Source organism: Haemaphysalis longicornis, unplaced genomic scaffold (assembly GCF_048455015.1).
Source record: "Haemaphysalis longicornis isolate Haplotype H1 unplaced genomic scaffold, Haemaphysalis longicornis Haplotype H1 scaffold_10, whole genome shotgun sequence".
NCBI lineage: Eukaryota > Metazoa > Arthropoda > Arachnida > Ixodida > Ixodidae > Haemaphysalis > Haemaphysalis longicornis.
This window is the reverse complement of record NW_027526204.1, coordinates 97,527,922-97,550,400: the sequence shown is the minus strand read 5'-3', so window position 1 is coordinate 97,550,400 and position 22,479 is coordinate 97,527,922. Positions and strand designations below refer to the sequence as shown.

Genomic DNA, 22,479 nt, shown 5'->3' with positions numbered 1-22,479 from the left:
TTGGCCCTAAGACAGATTCACCAAATTAGGTATCGCTTTTAGTAAACACTCAAATTATTTTTGGATACTGGAGAATGCAACATTTAAGCAAAAATCTGTCCAACATGGAACGGGCTTTCGAGATAAAAGGAAATTTCTATACATAACATTTATCATTTTCCAGTGAAGCAGTCCATCTATACGCCCAATGCTTCAATTGTGCTTGCTTTTTCGGGTAAAAAGTGGACAGAGTATGTTTTACGGCGACTCCACTGTTTTCCTATTGCTCGTAACTCTCATTACAATGTAGATCTCTGAAAAAATTACATTGCCGTGTACTTGTAATATTTATAATAATTTGGAGTTGCACGCCGTCTCTAATTCATGTACGTCCTCAATAGGAGGGTTTATAATGCACGATAATCTTTAAAAAAACGTCTTGACAATCCGAAGATGCTTTATGACATTGGGTCGCTCAAACGAGTATCAATACGCTATGTTTTATTATAAAGCATAAATAGTTTATTGCCGATTTTCTAACAATTCAGACTTACCGTTGCTGTTTTTAGTACATGATATTCAACGGGAGAAGTACTTTTACAGAAAGCGGTGGTACCTCAAGTTTAAAAAAATATTTTCCGAAGCAAATTCTGTCTAGTGGACTGCTCAAATGACTTCAAAGCCATAGTAAGGTTTGTCTCAGCGCTGACACAGGATAAATCAGGCCCAACTTTCCAGGAGCATCCCAAAGTAACCAACAAAAGGACAGCCGCATGCATTTCGGTAAAATAAAACTGCAGCCTTCCAGATTTCACCAGAATGGATAATTGAGGAGAAGTTTTCCAAATTAAACATGCCTTGCTTCTTCGCTTATACCCATGTGGTCTACGTGCTGGTCAATCAAGCTCCGGGCCGTCCACTCGTTTGGGTTCGCGCTGAACCCACTTTCAAACAGTTTATTGGGCATAATTTATAACGAAGAAGCCCAAATGAGCAAGAAAATGTGCGTCCGGCGTCCACGACAGAAAAGCCTGCCTTTTGAAATTGTTCCATAGCCGGAGGCATTCCACACTAAGAACTTACAAAGGGTGGCCGTACTCTACGGTATACCCTTGATGGAGGGGGCGTAAAAACTCAAGCGATAAGCGAATAGACAATCAGTTAAATTCACAATCTCCAGTTTTCCTATTACATGGCCTCAGGAAGGAGTAGCGGCGCAACGTATATAGCACCCACACTGAAGCCAATCTGAAGCGTTAAGATTGATCATAAATCAAAACTTGTCGAACGACAAGATTACAAAACGCTTCCACAGCGCGAAGGATAATCAATCGTTCCTCGGAGTGTTCTCCCTCAGTGGAGATGTAATTCCGAGGATGGCTGTCAAAATCCAATGCCAACGATAAATCTGCTCCCTAAATCGCAAATGTGTTCCAGTGCTTTAGGCTGGGTGTTGACATCGCATCTTAGTTACTATCACTTTGTTAGGAATGTATTTTCAAAAATGTGCTCGCACTTACACAGTGTTGATGCGAAAATCATTAAACTTGCTTTTCGGCATTCGTATGGATAGTATTTGCAACCAAATGCCAATTATACAGCGGTCATGTGTATTCGCCACAATATTTTTGGTGACGCGTCGCTTTGTGAGGTCAACAGCCAGAAAGCGTCTTCGACGAGGACACTCAACACCGGTCCCAATAATTCGCAATGTCAGTGGGAAGTGGACGAAAAAATTATCTCCCAAAACTTTTGTACAAGGATACAAGAAGAAGATTAAAATTCGCCATTTCTGTTGCTTTTCTTATACTGAACAGTTTTGGGTAAAATTTTATGCTGCTTGATCGGCGCAAATGAGTGATATCAAGAAAGCCTAGAATCTAAAAGGTTTTGAACCAAACACGGTAAAACCAGGTAAACTCGGCAAAAATAGGGAACTGAGTACAGAATTTCGTCCCCACAACGAAACGAATACGTTTGTGGAACGCGCGAGCGATCCTTTTGATGGACCTAGTACGAACTAAAACACATGAGGGTACGTTTAATTTATTTAAGGCCCTCGTAACATTTCCTAAACGTTGACATTTGATAAAACATAGCTAATTTGAACAGCATTACGCGGAGCTAAATATAAAATGTTTCTGCTGAACTCTTTGTTCCATGGTTTTGTCAAAAAAGTAACACTTTTCCATCGTAGTCCTATGTGAAGATGTGCTCTTATTTTTTAGCCTGTTTCACGTGGGTGCCTGGGTGAATTTTGTCACAGGCAAGATTTATTTTTCACAAGAATTAAAAACCACGTGGTTTCTTTACGTTGGCTGCAACCTCTTTTATATTTCATAAATTAATTTTCTGTAGTCTAAGCATCAATGCAGGAAATGGCGTCAGCAAGCAACAAAAGAAACAGCGGGCTGTCTCAGAAAAAGATGGTGTGACCTTAAAATAATTAGGCCTCTGTGCAATACCTTTTCTGCACACAGCCAAATGTCGTTCGGCTTATTTAGAGGAGTAAAACGACGTGGTGGTGTAGTGAGCTGCTCCGCTTTCTCTAGATTAACCTATAGGAAAACCTCGATACTTGTTCTTCGCGTGAAGAGGTCTTTCATAACTATTCAGCTGTTTACAAGGTAACCCACTTTCAGCTCAATTATTTGAAAGCCTCAGGAGAAGACATTCCCGCAGGCGCCAAAGAAGGCACCCCCGCAACGCCACTGTTTCCACTCAAAGAATCCGAGCGGAGGAGCGCAGTAAGTCGTGTTTTATTCTCTCTTTGCATGTACCATGTCACGTCTGTGTGACTATCTTGTAAAACTGAGCACGTTTAATTTTTCTGAATATTATTCCAACTAAATATATATTGAACAGTTTTAGCATACCGTTACAATGTTTGCGTTACTGTTTACCGTGTTACCGGAAGCCGGGGTTTGCGTTTACCGCTAAAAACAATAGAACACGTTTTGGCACACCGTTTGCGGTTTGCGTTTTCTGTCTTAAAGGGGCCATGAAGACAAAATACAAGTTTGGTTCATTAGAAAGACTGCTGTGTCCTGATAAAAATGATACTGATTTCATCGCAAACTTTGAAAAAGTAACGGAGATATTAAAGAAAACGCGTGGAGGAGTGGCGACTCGCTAGCCAGTTTTCGGCAACTTTTCTGTGACGTCACAGAATCTTGTTTTGGGCGATTGACGGCGGCCGAACTAAACCATCGCTAAGACACATGCTTGGACGATTGTAGTGGGGCCGCTAGTTCCGTTTGATCGAATCACTTGAAGGCTAACGTGCACCTAACCCACTGAAAATTATGTTTTTAGTGCTGGCCCATATGACGTCACTCGCGCCAATGACACGTCACTGTGGCGCGGAAATTGAAAGTTGTTCAGTATTTCTTGCGTTTTTATCTGTTAAAAACGTATTTCGTGGCTGGAATACAGCTGAGTGAGGTACTGAAGCCTACCTCTTTAAAGTGAAAGTTGTATTTTGCCTTCATGGACCCTTTAACAGCCGTCATGGTGCACGTAGTGACATATGATGCATTAATATGCAAACAAATTACGCATAATTTTGTTGCTCCCACCTATTTTCCTTCTTTTAAAGTAACTTGAATGTTTCCGTTTGCGTGCGATGTGTTCCCAATAGCACTATTTCTTTTGAAAATATTGTAGCCATCACCTGTAGAGCTTTAAAATAGAAAACATATCGGTCGCGCCATCAACTGAGTACAATCGGAATCAAGATAAACTAGGATTTACACCTGCGCTAAATGTTTCGACAAGAAATGGGTAAGCTATGTTAAAATAATTACTCAATACCCTGCCCTACCTTACCCAGAAAAATTTCGTAGGCGCAAAAGCTCTTTGCTAGCTCGGAAACTTATCTGAACTATTTAAGGCGGGCGAGACTTAGCATGAGTAAGGGCGGCCATTTTGCTTGCCCATCCAGAAAAACAGGTGGTTTGTGGTACTCACGGGCATTATTTAACAAGAAAAATGTGATGAAGGTAAACCAAGATTACCTTTGTGGGCTATACCCAGGATCAAGCGCCCAGCGCACAGTGTTGGCTGTAATCTAGACAAGCGGGTAGACTTCGTCTGCTCGGGAAGCATGGTGGCGCTGGTAAAGGCTGCGCCGGTAAGTCATCATTCCTGGTATCACGTCGCGTATGCGCAGCGGACTCCCACAAACACGCTAGACGGTAGAGTTAACACCGTAACGGTATGCTAAAACTGTCCATTGCATGAATCACCCAGCGGAGCCGGCAGTTAGAAGCGAAGCATCTTAAGCTTCTGTGATGGGCTGCAAATGGCCTACGTGAAGAGAAACTGTTAAAGTATTGCGATTGTGGGGCGTGCAAGCAGTACCATGTTCAAAGTGAATAACGTCCCCAACGGTGTCATCGCTGGTGCAACATGACGGTGCACACAATAACGGAAATTCTACGCCACCAGACAACTGTAACTTTCACATATCATGAAGGCTGCTTATACGTCCTTTATTTTGATGCTTAAAAAATTCACGCAAGACATCTTGCCTGGGCCGTTTCCAGTTTTCATTAACGATAAATGTGGTTTTATACAAATTTGGAATATTTTGTTCACATACTCATTGTTAGCACCAAACATGTCACAAGCTATGCTTAACAACACTTTGTTCTTTAAAAAAAATCCCGAGCCATCTTTGTTAACGTGATACCTGGGGAGGGTGAAGCAGGCAGTGTATGAGTGTATTTTTGGCACCTTGGCCTTTTCCCAACGGAGATAAACCATTGCGGGCAGCCCACGGAGATGAAGCGTTCTAGCGCGAGGCATTTGAAAAGAAGCGTACAGGTGCGTTCTTTCAGCAAACGTTACATTCTAGCGCGAAACGTAAACGAGTGTCCCGGTGTTTCAGTACCGTGACTACATCGACGATGGCATGAGACGAAGACAACGACGACAGGAGACACCTACAGCCCGAGCTCCTAGGGTGCTTCGCCACGAATACGAGTGAAATTATTTCGGCCTTTGGTTCATAACAGCAGTATAGAGAGTTGCTGTAGGATAAATTTGTGTGAGTGGTTTATTTAAGAAAACATATGTTGACGTTATTTTGTTTCCGTGGCTCTATGTTTGGCAGTTCACAAAGGCGGCTCTAAAAAGCGAACGGGGCGCCTGTAAATCTCAGAGCATTTTTGTCTTAACATGGTGCTGGTGTTACAAAAGAAGCTCACCAAATCATCTTAAATAAGTGCGAAACAGTGCTTGTCCCCGATAAGAATATTCGCTACGTGCTTCATTCCATTATTTCAAATGCAATTGTCAAAAATTTCACTTTTTTTTCTCGTGTTGAAACCCGTATGCGGGATCTCACGCATTGGCGTTGTCAATATTTCTCGCACACTGCATTCAGGTGCTTCTTCAAACGCTGCCCAGAAAAGTACGCTGGCACGTGACTTGCAGTTTGAAATAGAAGTTCACTGCATCGTGGACGCAGTTTTGCATGCTGAATACAACTACGAAAGACGTATGGCCGTGTACGTCGCCACACTCATGAATGTTGTGAGTGTTGAATCTTTTGCAACTACCAAGTTAGCCGCTAACTTAGTGCGCCTTTTCATTGTTTGACGACGAATGGTTGCCATGAGCCGATAAATTTCGAAATATGTTACATCCCTGCTACACTACCGTCCGAATGTCATTTGAACCAAATGTCCTTTGACTCAAATGCCAAGTTGTGCGGCTACATTAGGTTCTGAAACGTCATTGGGCTCAAATTACATTCGAGCGAAATGAGCACCGAGAGATACATTTGGACTATCTAATGCCATTTCTAGCACTTTCGCACGCAGTGTTTTCGATCGGCAATAAAAAATATAATACTTCCGTACGTAAAACAAACAAACTATTTTTGTTAGTGGAAATTATTTAACTGTTCATTTACTCAAAATATGAAATCAACTTATTTAATTTTCATACTCTCAAAACCTGTGGGTCAGTTGCAAAAAATAGAACTACGCAAATAGCCGCCACATAAGAGTCAAAACTGATGTCTTCTAATTTGATATCATTTTACTGCCTTACACTGCTCCCGAATTTGATTGTTGTATTATTGTACGAAAATGGAACGGGGCGACAACAGCGTAACTAAAGCACGGCGAGCAATAGTTAAAACTTTCAAATTTCATTGAAATTGTAGTGTACCACGGCGGATTCTGAATGGCATTCGAAGCACCGCATTTGACTAAAATGGCATTTGGTTCAAATGACACTCGGGCCCCAGAGTAGCCGGGGCATTACGCTTTCATAGCAGAAGGGTAGAACGCACCCCTCACAAGCTTTATGCCGCTTCACTGGGTGAAATTCGGCCCACTACCTAACTTCACTGGCCATGTGTTACGTGTATTCCAGAGGCCACACATGGCAAGTCATAATTTTAGCATGGCAACGCAGAAACCGCTCTTGATGCACAAGATGCTCACAACTTTCCTCGCATGTAAAGCGGAGAACTGTACCACATGTTCCTTTGCGGCCGCTAAGTTTAGAGCCAGCAGGAAAGATTACACCATAATTCCAATTTGGCGATGTATTATTTCTTTGAACATAACTAATAGCTTTGTCATTGTGCTAACCATAAAAAGCTAAATTTAAGTAATAAAAGCTCTTTTTTCTCATCATGACTACATCTATAAAAGCTGATGGATCACAGGTCCCTACAATGCTTATGTTTACGTGTAAAATAAAACTTCACGAAAGCAATATCGTAAAGAGCCTCTGATGTCCACAAAAAAAAAAAGAACTGAGACCAAACAGCCGAAAAACATGCCGACATCACATCGCATGATCATTTGCGGCAATAGATTAGGTCACTTCAATTCGAAGCAAATGTGTGCGTGTCACGAGTAAGAGGTAGTTTTCTGGCACTAGTCAGTGCATCCTACCCAAAAACCTATTAACAAGGAAGAACAGACAAGCGAATGCATGTGGTCCTGGCGAATACCGGGCTTCAAATTCATGCAATATATTTTACCGTTAGAAATTCATAAGCATTATACAGAGTCAAGGTCTTATATAAGGCTTTTTCGCAGCAGTCGCTCCGGTGACACAAATTTGTCTTGGCTGCCTGTTTTCATCAATCAAGTGCAAGATTATAGTAAGGTAATTGGTGGTAAAGCTATGTTTGATGCAAGTGCCGAAGTGTCAAAGCGAGACAGGAGGCTTCTGAGGAGTAGCGCTTGCGAGATCTCCCAGGTGAAACCTATACAAAATAAGAAAATACCACGCTAGCACCGTAATTGCTTCACAATAAAACAGAGTGTGCTTGGTGAAACAAAGACCTATATCCCTCAACCTCAATCTTGAAGTAAAATAGGGCACCAAATCAGAGAAATGTTTGTTTTGTAGTTTTAAAATATTTATAAGTTAGTGTTTCATGCCTAATGAAGCAATAAAAAAGCGTAGAACCTATTTCCTTGTACATTGGTGATATCTTCGTGTATAAATCACACAAACACTAAGAGCTATTAGAAAGAATTATTACAAACTTTCCTTTACAAATACTAAGTGAAAATGAATAATTCCAGTGTGTAAATGTTCATTTGAACTGCATTTTGTAATCAGGGGTGTCGCTTGGCTGCAACTCTAAAAACGTTGCCGTGAAAGTTGCCTTGCAAATGATTGTCGACTATCCTCTTTTTGTACAGGTGAAATTGAAAATTCGAACGATGAGGTTTGCTAAAATGAGTGTTCGTGTGGTTGGAATCCGATCATTGGTGAGTGTATACAGCTAAAAACTGAAATTTTGACATTTCCCACGTTATAGTTGCTCCTATTCTTTCTAATAGCTCTACAAGGAAATTGTCGGACAGTCGTGTTATTATACGCTACCTAACGCTGGGCTTGAAGGAGAAGATGTGAAGATTTGCGTACCCCTTTAACCAAAATTCTTTAGCTCTAAAGGTCAGAGAACGTGCAAGGCCACCCACGGTTCCCATCATAGACAGCCTTTAGGTGCAATTAAGTCTGCTTACAGGGCTTGAATTCGGATGCATTACGGATCTGCTGGCACCCTGAAACAACTTCCCTTCCGCTTTGCTGGTGCGCTTGCGTGGTAGGCTTTACGACTGAGCTTAGTCAATCGTGCGTTTCATGACGCCTGTCATGACGTCACAAAAACGGATCTTCAAGCGAACTTCCAGTGCCCCGTTCAGTCTGCAGCGGACTACGGAGTTTCATTTACCGTCACCCCTCGTAGATTGCGCCACCATACGGTTCCGCACCGCTGTTCACCTTTGATTTGTTTTTGACAGTATTGCACCTGGCTTGTTTTTGTTACGGTAGGTGGTAATCATTTCGTAAACCGTAGGGTATGTTCGCCAATAGGGTCACCTCAGATAATGCCGCTTGCGCCAATCGGCCAGTGTCGTTAGAGAACATCCCAAAGCGCCGCACTCCCGTTCAGCTGTTTGGGATGTTCCCGTTCAGAACATCCCAAAGCGCCGCACTCCCGTTCACTACAAACAGCAGTACGCACTGGTGCTTGAATGTTTACGTGAACTTCCGTAACTTCCATTGTTTCCCCCACCGTTCCCTTAGTTACAAAATGAACGTACATCACACTGAAGCGAATATAGCTCGTTGGGCAAACGTATAAGCCCTGCCTAACAGCTTGCGTTTGCTTTTGTCGCCCTAAGCCAATCGCATGGCTTTGCGTAAGACGTCATATGTTCTAGTGCGAGAAATAAGCCAGTGAGTCCCATAGCCATTTTCTTTTTCCTAATTGTACAGTTTATTTGAGCGAATTTTACGTTGAAAGTGGTGTTCGTATTATTCTAACGAGACAGCCTTTTGGAATGAACAGAAAGTGTTTTGCCTGCATGGCCCCTTTCGAGCTGGCAAGAGGCATTAAGACATCTCCGACAAACACGAGACGGCTTCCCCTCACGCGCAAAGAAACCCCGCACCCTGTTTGTTCGTAGAGCAGCAATCTCGTATAGCAGCAATGCGCTCAGAAACTTGTTTTGTGTTTTTTTTAATTGCGGAGCAGATAAAGGGCTTGGCTTGTCGTCGTAGCCTGTCCAGGGCCACGGCGTCACGCACCGAAAGAAAGTCTTCTAAAAGAAAACTGCTTCCACTAGTCGAGATCGAGCCTGGTTTCCGCACGTTACGAAGTTAAGCCTACCCCTCTGTGGCACAGAGGCACACGTTATTCATATGCAACGTATTGGGACAATCTTTGCGCTGCGCCTTTGATAGGTACGCTTCCATTTCTAGGCCGCCAAAAAGTACAGAATATCACAAAGAAGGAAAACACCATGAAATAATGCATTCATTACCCCGGTGTATGAAAAATCAATCCAGCTGTGTCTTCTTATAGAACCTCCCGGCATTGTGACGCACTCTCTGGACTACTTTCGGTATCAACGTCAGACTGATACTGAAACTAGTCACGAGAGCGCGCCACAACCCCTTTGGCCCAGATAGTAGAAGGAACGTTTCCTGTATCAGGCACTGTCATATATGGGAGGCGTTGGTATGATAGGCCTAAAATGCAAACTGCAAACCGCCGATCTTTCCCGCCATGGGCCACCAACAGTTGGCTGAAATCGAGCGACAGCGGGCGCTTGCTTCCGAAAGACAGCGACGCCAGGGAGTTTAAACCATTTCGGCTGCCGGTACTAAGTGCGCGGAAATTGCAATAAAAAAACCGCATAAACACAAGGTAATCATAAGAATAACAGAACAGAAACACTGGCGAATCACCGGTCCGCACTTCCGATAGCTCTCACTTTGAGTGTAATGGCTCAATTTTTATTGCCTTTGGCCATCTTTTATTTGAATCTGTGTTACGACAAGCGCCGAGTGAATGTCAACCATAGTGTCTTAAAGAACGGCCGATTTTTTGCCTCAGTAGGAACACAGCGTTTGGCATTAATAAAAGATATACCTATTACAACTTTTGTGTCAGGCTGCGCATCAACCTTACCCGACTATGCCTGCTATAACAACATCAGCCATTTTGAATGCCCCAGACGTAAAAAAATGATTGGGCAGCTGGATAAGGATACCGCTGGGGCCACGGGCTTCTGGCAGCCACCTGGGGAGGGGTTGCATCGGCACTGTGATGAGAATTTCAAGTGAAGTTAACCTCTCTCTCTCTCTCTCTCTCTCTCTCTCTCTCTCTCTCTCTCTCTCTCTCTCTCTCTCTCTCTCTCTCTGTCATGACTTAAGGCTGCTTGATGCTTTGAAGGCTAAAGCGTAAAGGCTTTTGAACCAAAGTTTCTGGGGGTCCCCGTAGACCTGTTCTGCTCCAGTGCCGCCGTTGCTTGTCCATTATATATCCATGGTTTGCCTCAAAAATGCTTAATGCTTTTAAGGGCGGAGTTATTTGGGCTGGAGCTCAATCCGTGCCTGGCGTCGCTCAAAACTCGTCAGGGCAAAGTGGAAAGAGTAAAACGTTACGTTAAGAACTGTGAAGGAACACCACAAAACACGCATCAGCACCACGTGTTGGTGACAAGGCGCCTGTGAATAATTCCAATCACGCAGAATCTGTTTCCCGCGAAAGATTACGGTAGCATAAGCTTCTACGGAAAGGAGCAACATTAGATGCATACTAAACATGGAGTGACGCTGTTTCGAAGCGGAAAGGGTTGGCAAAATCGTGACGTAAAGGGAAATGCGAGACATGATAAGCTGGTTGTTAGCAATAGGAAGCATACAATGATTGCGTCCGCTTGTAACAGGCGACGGGACGTCAATACCCATATATTTTTCTATATTTTAAACGTATCAAAAACTATATCTTTATCAAGGGGAGTAAAGGACCAACCGTTTTTCCCCTTCTTTCCTTGGCGTTCTTGACTGCCAACCCCTATTTCTGTCTTCATTCAACGAGCCCCTCATTTCCCATTCTGCTCGCTACATGCATAGCGAGGACATCGGTTCTAGCAGTCTTGGTGCCATAGGTGAAGAGGGTTGAGCTGCGGTCCACCACTCCCGAAACGACGTAGACGCTCAAGTCATGACCTGGGGGTTAAAAAGCAGGTCCCTTTCACCCCGAGTTTTCGGAGTGGCACCGGCTATCACCCCCAAGTGGGGGAAACAATTACCGTAACATAAATATTCAAGCAATTGCAGGGGAGCACAGCCCCGCCGGTAGCGCGGTGGTCATGGCCCGAGACAGGTATTCTGGAGGTCGTTGGTTCGGCTCCTACCTGGCTGGCATGCTTTCTACCCATTTATTTTGGTATTTCAAATATTGCCATAACTATATATCTTTTTCAAAAAGAGGAAATGACGAACCACCTTGTCCTCTTTGCTTCCCTGGCGTTTTTGACTGCTGGCCCACCCCCCATGTATATATATATATATATATATATATATTGTAATGACAAATTGGTGCAACCACTGGCCAACCCGCCCGTATGGCTGGTTCACGAATCATCGCCAGCAGCGGCCGCGAGACAGAAGAAGCAGAAGACTAGTCTGCCCGACATAGCCTGGACTGCCCGTTTCTGTGACTGCGCTTCGCTACCAAGAAACCCCCTTTCAATTTTTGGAGTGTGCGGGTCCATCGTAAAACCTGGAGCTTCGCAACCGGCGACTGCCCCCCACAATGTCCCACGAACCAGTCCATCAGCCTACTCCGGCGGGCCAGGTGCCACTGATTGTCTGCCCTGGAACCATACGCCCGCGGGACCCCGCTTCGTTCAGCGGGCTAGACGATCGTGACGTGGAAGACTGGCTTTCTACCTTTGAGCGCATCAGCAAGCACAACAAGTGGGATGACGCCATGAAATTAAACAACGTGGGCTTCTCTTTTACGCATCTCGCCGAACTTTGGTTCAATAACCATCGTTGAGAGATGAGTACCTGGGCCGAGTTCAAGGAAAGGTTTATGAAAGCTTTCGGGCGACCCGCAGTGTGCAAGCTTCAAGCAGAACAGCGTTTACGAGTACGGGCTCAGAAAACTGGAGAAGACTTCACGAGCTACATAGAAGATGTAGTAGACCTTTGCAAGCGCGTGGACCCCAGCATGTTGGAAACTGAGAAGGTAAAACATATCCTTAAAGGTATCGACGACGACGCATTTCAGATGCTGCTTTCCAAGGATCCCCGGACCGTTAGCGACGTCATCAGTCTCTGCCAAAGTTATGACGAGCTGCGCAAGCAAAGGACCTTCACTCGGCGTCCCCTCGCCCAAAATGAGCCGCTTGCGAGTTTAGCCGTTGACCTCGACGATCCATCTGTGTTGGTCCGTATAAAAGAGATTGTCCGCGAAGAGGTTGCTCGACAACTTTGCCATGCCGCTTCAAATACTACTCCGGAGCTGGGCCCTGTTCCTCAGTCTACTCTTCGGCATGTAGTTCAAGAACAGGTGGCGGAAGTGCTGCCTTCTTTTAGCCAGCAGACTCCCGTGGCTGCTCCGATTACTTTCGCCGACGTCGCGGGACGGCTTGCGCAGACGAGAACGCCGTTCCGACTCCCGGCTCCACCAAGACCTCTTCCTCAGGCGCGGGTTCCAACTCAATCCATGAATCCCTGGCGTACTCCGGACAATCGGCCGATTTGCTTTTCGTGTCACTACCCAGGACATGTCGCACGTTACTGTCGCAGCCACGTACTGCCTGCCAACGGTCCTCCACCGGAATGCCGCTATCCATATTACGGACCCACATACGGTTCCCCCCCGACGCTGCCCCAAACCGCTTCGGACTCGTACGCGCCCTCGGCTTCTGACCGCCAGCCTTTCGCCGACCGTCGTTCTCAGTCCCCGCGCCGCCGCTCGCTTTCGCCGATGCGTCGTCGTTCCACTCCTGCCACAGAGGAAAACTGACAGCCGCAGTTCCGGAGGCAAGAACTGCGTTGCCGTCAAAAAGTCCAAGCCCTCCACTGTCTCCCGCAAATGTTATTGATGTGTTAGTCGAAGGTGTCGCGACTGCTGCGCTGGTCGATACCGGAGCAGCAGTTTCCATGATTCGAGCCGATCTCTGCCGCAAAATTCGTAAAGTTATGACGCCTCTCTCTGGACTATCCTTACGAACCGCCGACTCCCAACCCGTTCATGCCTTGGCTGCATGTACGGCTCGCGTTTCCGTCCAGGGCGTAGTGTACGTCATTGAATTCATCGTGCTTCCCAACTGCTCTCATGACGTCATTCTGGGATGGGACTTTTTGTCTCGGCACAACGCCCTTATTGACTGTGCGCGTGCCGAAGTTTAATTTTCTCTCCTACCAGACGACGCCTATGTCGATAATTCTGCGTCATCCGCCGCTAAACTGGTCGCAGCCGCAGACACGACCATTCCTCCCCAGTCCGCCGTTGTAGTGCCGCTATGTTGTACTTCTTTTGGGGATGCAACTGCCATTTTCACGCCATCCGAGGTCTTCCTCCGCCGCAGGTGCATACCGCTGCCTTTCGCTGTGCTGAAAATTCATTCTGGCGAAACTGGCATGATTGTTACCAACCCGTCCGCAAGCCCGTGCTCCTTGCTACGGGGAGAATGCCTTGGCACTGTCGAGCTCGTGGATTCCTGTCGGGTCGTTGACGTCCCAGACAATACGCCTGATCATGACATTTCCGCTCTTACCCCTTCGACGACGACACAGCTTTCCAACGACGTGTTTCATGCTTCAATCGATCGCGCTCTCGAGCCCGCGCAGAAATGTCAACTTCTGGAACTCCTGTGCCGTTTCCGTTCGTCGTTCGACTGCGCACAACCCTCGCTTGGCCGTACCTCTATCGTCACCCATTCCATCGACACTGGATCGCATGCGCCGCTGCGGCAACGACCGTATAGGGTGTCTCCTAGCGAGCGTCAAGTGATCGATGAGCAAGTACGAGACATGCTCCAACGGGACATCATTCGCCCATCGAACAGCCCATGGGCCTCCCCCGTTGTTCTCGTAAAGAAGAAGGACGGCTCGATTACATTTCGTGTGGACTATCGGCGCCTAAACGGCATTACGCGCAAGGACGTCTATCCTCTACCACGCATTGATGATGCCCTCGATTGCTTACAAGGAGCTGAATTTTTTTCGTCCCTGGGCTTACGCTCTGGGTACTGGCAGGTGCCTGTAGCGGATGCTGATCGCCCGAAAACGGCCTTTGTAACCCCGGATGGCCTCTTTGAATTCAAGGTCATGCCGTTCGGGCTCTGTAATGCCCCTGCCACCTTCGAGCGAATGATGGACGGTGTGCTACGAGGTTTGAAGTGGAAGACGTGCCTGTGCTATCTAGACGATATCGTTGTGTTTTCCCCTGACTTTGGAACGCACCTTGCACGTCTCCAGCAAGTACTTACCTGTATCACCAACGCCCAGCTACAACTCAACCTTAAAAAGTGCCACTTTGCTGCGCGTCAGCTCACCATTTTGGGTCACGTCCTGTCTAAGGATGGAATACTCCCGGACAAGAGCAAGTTGCGTGCTGTGGCCGAATTCCCGAAGCCGACAACTATGAAGGCTTTACGGAGTTTCGTCGGCCTCTGCTCTTATTTCCGCCGCTTCGTACGGAACTTCGCGTCGATCATATCCCCGCTTACACGGCTTCTCGCTGACGGCGTCGGTGATCTATCGGCCTGGTCGCCAGCGTGCGATGACGCATTTACGACCTTGCGGCGCCTCCCCACTTCACCGCCTATCCTTCGGCACTTCGATCCGGGCGCTCCCACGGAGATCCACACTGACGCCAGTGGAGTTGGCCTCGGCGCAGTGCTGGCACAACGGAAACCTGGGTTTAGTGAGTACGTTGTCGCATATGCGAGTCGCACGTTGACAAAGGCGGAATTCAACTACTCCGTGACGGAAAAGGAATGTCTTGCCATTGAATGGGCGCTGGGAAAGTTTCGACCCTATTTGTACGGCCGACCTTTCGACGTCGTCACGGACGACCATGCGCACTGCTGGCTGTCCTCCTTAAAAGATCCATGCGGGCGCCTCGGGCGATGGGCTCTTCGGCTTCAAGAGTTCGACATACGCGTCATTTATCGGTCGGGCCGTAAACATCAAGACGCTCACGCTCTGTCTCGATCGCCGCTTCCTCCTGAGGTTGCCTGTGTTTTGACTGAGGACAGCATTCTTTCTGCTCTCTCCTTGGAAGATTTATGCACTGAGCAACGCAAGGATCCATGGATCTCTTCCATTATTTCCGTCCTCTCTGGACCGTTCCCACACCAAGGATCCCGTGCCCTTCGCAGACAAGCTTCCCACTTCGCACTGCGCGACGGCCTTCTTTACCGCCGTAACTACCTCGATGAAGGACGCAAATGGCTTCTTGTTATCCCGCGCCATCGCCGTGCCGACATTTGTGCTTCCCTTCACGCCGACCCAACCTGCGCTCACGCGGGTGTCTTGAAGACGTACCATCGGGTTCGTTTGCGCTATTACTGGCGTGGCATGTACAACTTCGTTATGAAGTACGTCCAGTCATGTGCCACGTGCCAGCGCCGCAAGTCTCCTCCCGCTACTTCAGTCGGTCCCTTACAACCGTTACCATGTCCAGCAAAACCCTTCGACCGTGTTGGCATTGACCTCTATGGACCTCTGCCCTGTACGCCCGCTGGTAACCGGTGGATTATTGTCGGTATCGACCACCTGACGGGCTATGCCGAGACTGCTGCATTGCCAACGGCTGCAGCAGGAGACGTCGCTTCTTTTATTCTCAGTCACTTCATTTTGCGACATGGAGCGCCTCGCGAGCTCCTTAGTGATCGCGGACGCGTGTTCTTGTCCCAAGTTGTTGAAGCACTGCTCAAGGCATGCCGCGTCGTGCATCGCACTACTACTGCCTATCACCCACAAACAAACGGCTTGACAGAACGCTTCAATCGCACACTAGGGGATATGCTCGCCAAGTACGTCGCCGACGATCACCAGAACTGGGACCTCGTACTACCCTATGTCACCTACGCATATAATACCGCCACCCAAGCTACAACGGGTTTCTCTCCCTATTTTCTGCTCTACGGACGTGAGCCCTCGTGCACTCTGGACACCATCCTACCCTACCGACCCGATCCTTCAGAGGGTACGCCCCTTTGTGATGCCACGAAACGCGCGGAAGACTGCCGACAACTGGCGCGACGTTTCACTGCCGAAGAACAGTGGAGGCAAAAATATCGTCATGATGACGTTGCTGCAGACCCCACCTATTTACCTGGCTCCCTGGTGTGGCTTTGGGTGCCCTCTACTACACCGGGACTATCCAGCAAGCTACTGTCGAAATATCACGGGCCTTACCGCGTCATTGAACGGGTTTCCCCAGTCAACTACGTTGTAGAGCCTACAACCCCTTCTGCGGACCTCCGAAGGCGTGGTCGTGAAACCGTGCACGTGCAGCGTTTGAAGCCTTACCACGAACCAATCGTTTCTTCGGCGCCATGACGCAACAGCCAGGATGGCCCTCTCTTCTCCGGGGGGGTAATTGTAATGAGAAATTGGTGCAACCACTGGCCAACCCGCCCGTATGGCTGGTTCACGAATCATCGCCAGTAGCGGCCGCGAGACAGAAGAAGCAGAAGACTAGTATGCCCGACATAGCCTGGACTGCCCGTTTCTGTGACTGCGCTTCGCTACCAATAAACCCCCTTTCAATATATTAATATATATATATATATATATATATACATATATATATATATATATATATATATATATATATATATATATATATATATATATATATATATATATATATGGGTGTGTGTGTGTGGGTGTCCGTGCGTGAGCGCACGTGTATGTGTGTGTTCAGATCTTTTTTTTTGATATATCTACAGACAGGTAGATATATATTGGTAGCGTTTTGTTTTTGTCAGCGTCTGCATACTACAATAAATCCTCCTTTTACGAAAACAGCAATACAAAAGTCATGTGTGCTAGCCGTTTACCTGTATCGCCCTTTTTACAGTACACTGGGGAAATAAATTATGAAAACTTTATTGACAGAATTTACAGCGAGAACCTCTTGCAAAGTTTGAAAGTACATAACAATCTAGCATTTTGAAGTTTCATTTGGCAGTTGCTACAGACGTTTGGCCTGGAAGAAAGAGAAACCATTACACAGACAGCTGAAGACCATTCTCGCGGGGCGCAAGACTCCATTTTCTTAATTGTTTTATCGGTTTTCCACTACCTCCGTCGAAACCATTCAGGCCACTGTGCTCTACTGCAATGTAAACAGGTTTCTCACACACCTTTTACGCACCAATATTTTACACCTCATCAGGGGAAAGACTACGAAAATGAAGTGGTGGTGTTAAATGGTGAAATGCTTGATATCGACAAAACTCTCAGCAAGTTGGCTAATTACGTTAGAATTGACCCTTTGTTGAGTAGAGCAGACATCGTCGTTCTTTTGACAGGGTAAGTAATAACTTGCTCTATCCTCCTCAGACCTGCTTTAATTAGTGGCCCCACAGGAGAAATAAAAGCACATTTTTGAATGTGTACACGTACTTCAGTGCACGAGAAAAAATTGCAGCTGTAGGGAAAGCATATATTCCACACCAGTGTGTGCATTATAATGCACACTGGGTCTCAACACACACGAATGCAACAAAACTTATGCACAGCAGAATTCTACTACTGCTCCTGATATGCGCTCTTATTTGGTGTGGAACTGTTTTTAGCAGTGTCCCGTGGTTGTAATGCACAGAAAAATGTTATATGTCGTGTACTGAAACTTGGTTCGCTGGGAACATCCTGGGTTTCGACACCTCGAGGAGATCCCTGGTCCACAAGTTCTGGTATGCGGCTTTCATCGATACCGATCGTGCTTTGTACTGCACACTTCAAGACAACAGCTTGTGAAAACAAAAATAGTCATTCGAAGTTACATTCATGCGGAAATTACTCCTATACCCTTCATAAGTACGTTAACACAATATTTTAAGAATATTACGTGACAAGTATTGCGTAACTTGCAACTAACGGGGTTGCCTCGAGTAGAAAGCCAAAATCGAGAAAGACGCCATTTTTAAATCTGCAGAACGCCGCTCCCTATGCGGTCCGCTTGCTGTATTTGTGATCAGATATCAGCACATTATGGGAGGTACTATCCCACGTGCATTCTTTGCTGCAGCAGTGGCGCGAAATTCAAAACCGACGTAAAAGAAACTGCATTTTAATGCACGCGTGGTCTTAACAGGATATACTATATATTTGCCCGATCCAACGTTACTTGGTGAATTTTGGTACCATACGACATATCACGTAGCTGTTAGTAACCGCTCCGCCACAATATCAGTGGATACTTTTACGATGTTTACGAACCCTTCTCACAACAGCACCTTTACCAGATCAAGCAATCTTCATAAGCACGAACCAGTGGAAGGGAGGAAGGAATAAAGATAAAGGAAAGGCAGGAATGTCAACCAGGCTGTAGCCTAGTTGGCTATCCTGCACGTGGGGAAGGAGAACAATTTGGAAAATAAGATGATAAGAGTAAATTAAGTGGAAGGTAAAAAGAGAGCGCAAAGAGGTGTGGCCACAATTAGAACACTAAAGGCGATATAGTTCATTCACTTCATAGAGTGTAGTCTTTTGTGCAACAGTCTTTTGCATATTTGGCCTGTAGTAACCACTGTGGTTGGGTTAACTATTGTAAACGTGTAAAACATCGCCGGCAACCGCCTTATGCTGTAAATTGACAACTTTTTGATGCCATAGCAGCGCTTTCACAAAACATTACAAATTCAGATTTTAAAGTGGAGTGTTTAAGGAGCTCGCAATGGCTGTTCATATCCGTTACTCCAGGTGAAGGTACCCTGCTGTGGCAATAAATGGCGCCACCACCTTGACGGCTGTCCGGAACAAGTACCCCGCTTAGTCGACAGATCGCATCACCGCATCGACGGCCGTCCACTGCGTGATATCGTCTCGTGTACTGTGGTACGCAGTGCCCCACCCCACACCTATATATATATATACCAGTAAACTATCAGAAACCCGTGGGTTAGCTCTGAGTACGAACACACCGCGGGGAGTGGAGTTGTGAGCGACCTGGCCTCCGCTCAAGGTGGCCGCTAGCGTGGCGGCGTCATCAAATACCACTGCTCTAGTCAAACAAAAGTACGGGGATTTCAGGCGCTTTACTTTTTCGATCGGATGTGAACGACACCGGCCCGACGCATTCCAACTCTTACCCAGAATGCATTCCAACCTTTACCCAGAACGCATTCCAACCCTTACCCAGAACGCATTCCAACCCCTACCACAGCATTATCTCAGCCCAGAAGGGCTGAGATGATGCGGTGGTCGTCCAAGGCGCCATCTCGGATCATGCGCCAGGGAACGTGGTGCACAACCACGTTATTCATATAGGCACCGAGAAACTACCAGACGTCGTGGGTCAGCTACGAGCACGTACAGAGGTCAAAACTGTTAACAACAACGCTCGAACGCGTGGCTTTCTATACGTGCAGCGCAGCTGGTTGATAGCCACTGGCGTGACCAGCGAGATTAGGTGACGGCGCTGCGGCGGCTGGGCATGCGAGAGCACTCGCCGATGCTGCCTTAATTGTGGGGGAGAGATTCGACACCAAAAGTCGCTCACCATGACCGCCGGAAACGCATACATTAAACATCATCTGACGCTGATAACCAGCGCAGCCTCGTTTTCGCCTTTGGTGTGGTTCCCACATTCCCCTTTGTTATATTGTAACCATACCAAATGCTATGACATGACTGCACTAGTTATCAGCGTAAGATAACGTTTAATACAGGCTTTGGCGGCGGTCGCGGCGAGGGTCTTTGGGCGTCGAACCTTGCCCCCAAAACACGGAAGCATCGATAATAGCTCTCGCATGCCAATCCGCCGCAGCGCTGTCACCTAATCTCGCTGGTCATGCAAGTGGTTATCAGCAGGCTTTGCTGCACGTATAGAAAATTACGCGTTTGCGTGTTGTTGTTAACAGTTTTGACCTATGTACAGTACATACCACTGCGAGTGGTGTGTGATCCACCCCCGACCGCTCCGAGAGCCGGGCGCCAGCATCCTGAAGTCAGCCCAGCTGTTTCAGAAAATTTCACAGGCGTATATAGCTTTAAATTTATGTATAAAATGTACATGGAAGCAAGAAGTTTGTTTGCAATAACAGTCAGACCAAACTCACAAAACCCTCTTCCCGTTAATGTCGCCGTGAAAGATGCCAAAACGCTGAAAAATCGCAAAATTAGACAACACATTGTGCTTTCTGATTTGCCTTGAAGTCATTCGAGTAAGCAAACAAATCGGTGACGTTGAAATCACTTCGAAACCCCAGTGAGCAAACCAGCGATGTTTTACAGGGTGATCAAAGCTAAGTCGACAGGTTTTTTTTTATAAATACACACTTAGATATACGCGAAGACCACCTCTACAGTGATGTTATATGCGCCCAGGAGAACACATAATTGGGAGGTAGTTATTGATATATGTGACTTCATTAACTAAAGTTGAATAATTAAATTTTTAGCGCCTAGAGTAACCAGGCATGTTTGCAATCGTGTTTCTGCGCAATTTCATTTGGCAGAATTCTTCTAGCGCATCCCTACTCCGAGATATTGAACTGCGAAGTTTAATTACCGCTCGCATGATTACGCTTGCTAAAAGCCAAGACCGGCGTATAGCTCCTCCCTTTTGCTCTGTGTTTCTATAGCGTTTCCGAGTACTGCAGATTGCGATAACGCCAGCCAAGAATGAATGGCAGCCAGTTATCACTTTTGCCTATGCCTCCACCCCTTTGTTGAAGTAAAGACCGTACACAGCCGGCACGTCAGAGAAGGGATGAGCTTTGCTCTGGTGCAGACTGTCTTGCATGCGTAATCCTGCGAACGGCAATTAAGCTTCGCCGTTTGATACCTCGGAGTAAGGATGCGCTAGAAGAATTTGGATGGAGCCACCATCTTGTCCGATGTTGAGATAGTCGGGTCATCCGCGTTTAAGACGTAATGGGATGACTGCAGGGTGTCAGGAAGGTCATTTATATAAATCAGAAAGAACAGGGGCCCAAAATTGACCCTTGGGGCACCCCTGTGTTACTAACTTAAGTTTCAGAAAATATATCTTCTATATATACGACATAATTCCTATCAAACAAATAATTTTTCAAGAATGTTAGTGACGGACCAGTTATGCCGTACGCTTCGATCTTACTGAATAAGATGTGATTAATTGTATTGAAGGCTTTCATAAAATCTAAGAAAACAGAGCCAACGAGCTCAGAATTATCTATAGGCTAATAAAGAAATCAGTGTCACGTTATTCGAGACTCCTGCGCGAAATCCGTATTGACAAGGTTTCAATAAGCCGAATTTGTTTAAATAGCTGTTTAATCTATGAGCAAAAAAATTTTCTACTATTTTGCTACGAGAAGAAAGAATAGAAATCGGCCTATAATTAGCGATAACTTCTTTGTCGCCTTTTTGAATACGGGAATAATCTTGGATTGCTTCGACTGTTTGGGGAATGACTCAGATGAGAAGATAAGGTTTATTATATGACATACCGGAACTGAAACTAATCGAGCAGGTGCTTCCAAATGGCTCATAGAAATGTGATCTAAACCTGGGCTGCTATTTTTAAGATGCGAAATTGTCAGATATACTTCTTCCGCGGTGGCAGGAAAAAGATAGAATGATTGAAGGGTCCGGCGCAAATTTTCCGTAATGCCAGTGACTTGTTCGATGTTGATGGGTATGTGATTAACATGCTTACTACTACTTATCATCCAATCCAAAGCTAATCAAAATTCAATCCAATCCACTCGAAAAACGACCCAATCCAAGCCAAGCTAATTCAATCCAACCTAATCCAATCCAATTCAATCAAGAACTCACGCTGGCGCAGTTTCAGGCAGGGGGCGCGCGAGCACTGCGAAGGAGGGAAATTTGAATTCATAGGGTGGTAGCGGTAAGCGGATAACGGCGGCACAGCCCATTATGGCGAATCACTGCTCTGCACTTCCGACAGCTTTTACATTGAGTGGAACGGCTTTAATATTGTATCTTTTGTTTAAAATATTCGTGTAAACAGTTTTCGCTACCGCCGAAAAACAAGCTCCCATCAGCCTAATAAAATAACACCTCTAGACGTTACGTTCTGCATCAAATATGCCTAACATTTTTTGGTGAACATAGTTGACAAGTAGGAAGTATGCAAACAAATTTTGTAATTTAGAAAGGTTTCGTCTGTATATACTTCTTGTCGAAAAATTCTTGAACAAGAATTCTTTTCTTTCGTCCCCGCAGCTGAACCCCGCATTTAAGTTATACAATTATGTCTAAACGCTGCAGTTTGGGGAGTCGAACACATTTTAATAAAAGAGGAGTGCTTCAGAAGCGTGTTGCAGTAGTAAATAGTTATGCGTCACATGTGGGGCAGCATTTACACCTCTCTAACCTTCTATTTTTTTCAGGCGACATGCAGCAAGTTATAAGAAGGGCGTCAATCCAAATTACATGGGCAAGTGAGATCTTTCTTATTTATAACAGCGCACTTCTAAACGGACCTACGCTAAATAGAATACAGTTAACCTGTCTCAT

The 22,479-nt window shown here is 46.1% G+C and overlaps 1 long non-coding RNA gene and 1 pseudogene across 1 annotated transcript; both read left to right on the top strand.

The window, feature by feature from the left end:
* Nucleotides 1-7,667: 7,667 nt before the first annotated feature.
* LOC144157850 (uncharacterized) lies at nucleotides 7,668-22,400 on the top strand. The gene is made up of 3 exons (XR_013319890.1): nucleotides 7,668-7,727; nucleotides 17,183-17,319; nucleotides 22,353-22,400. It is a non-coding gene; the product is annotated as an uncharacterized LOC144157850 (long non-coding RNA).
* LOC144158057 (uncharacterized) lies at nucleotides 11,573-15,022 on the top strand (annotated as a pseudogene).
* Nucleotides 22,401-22,479: the final 79 nt, after the last annotated feature.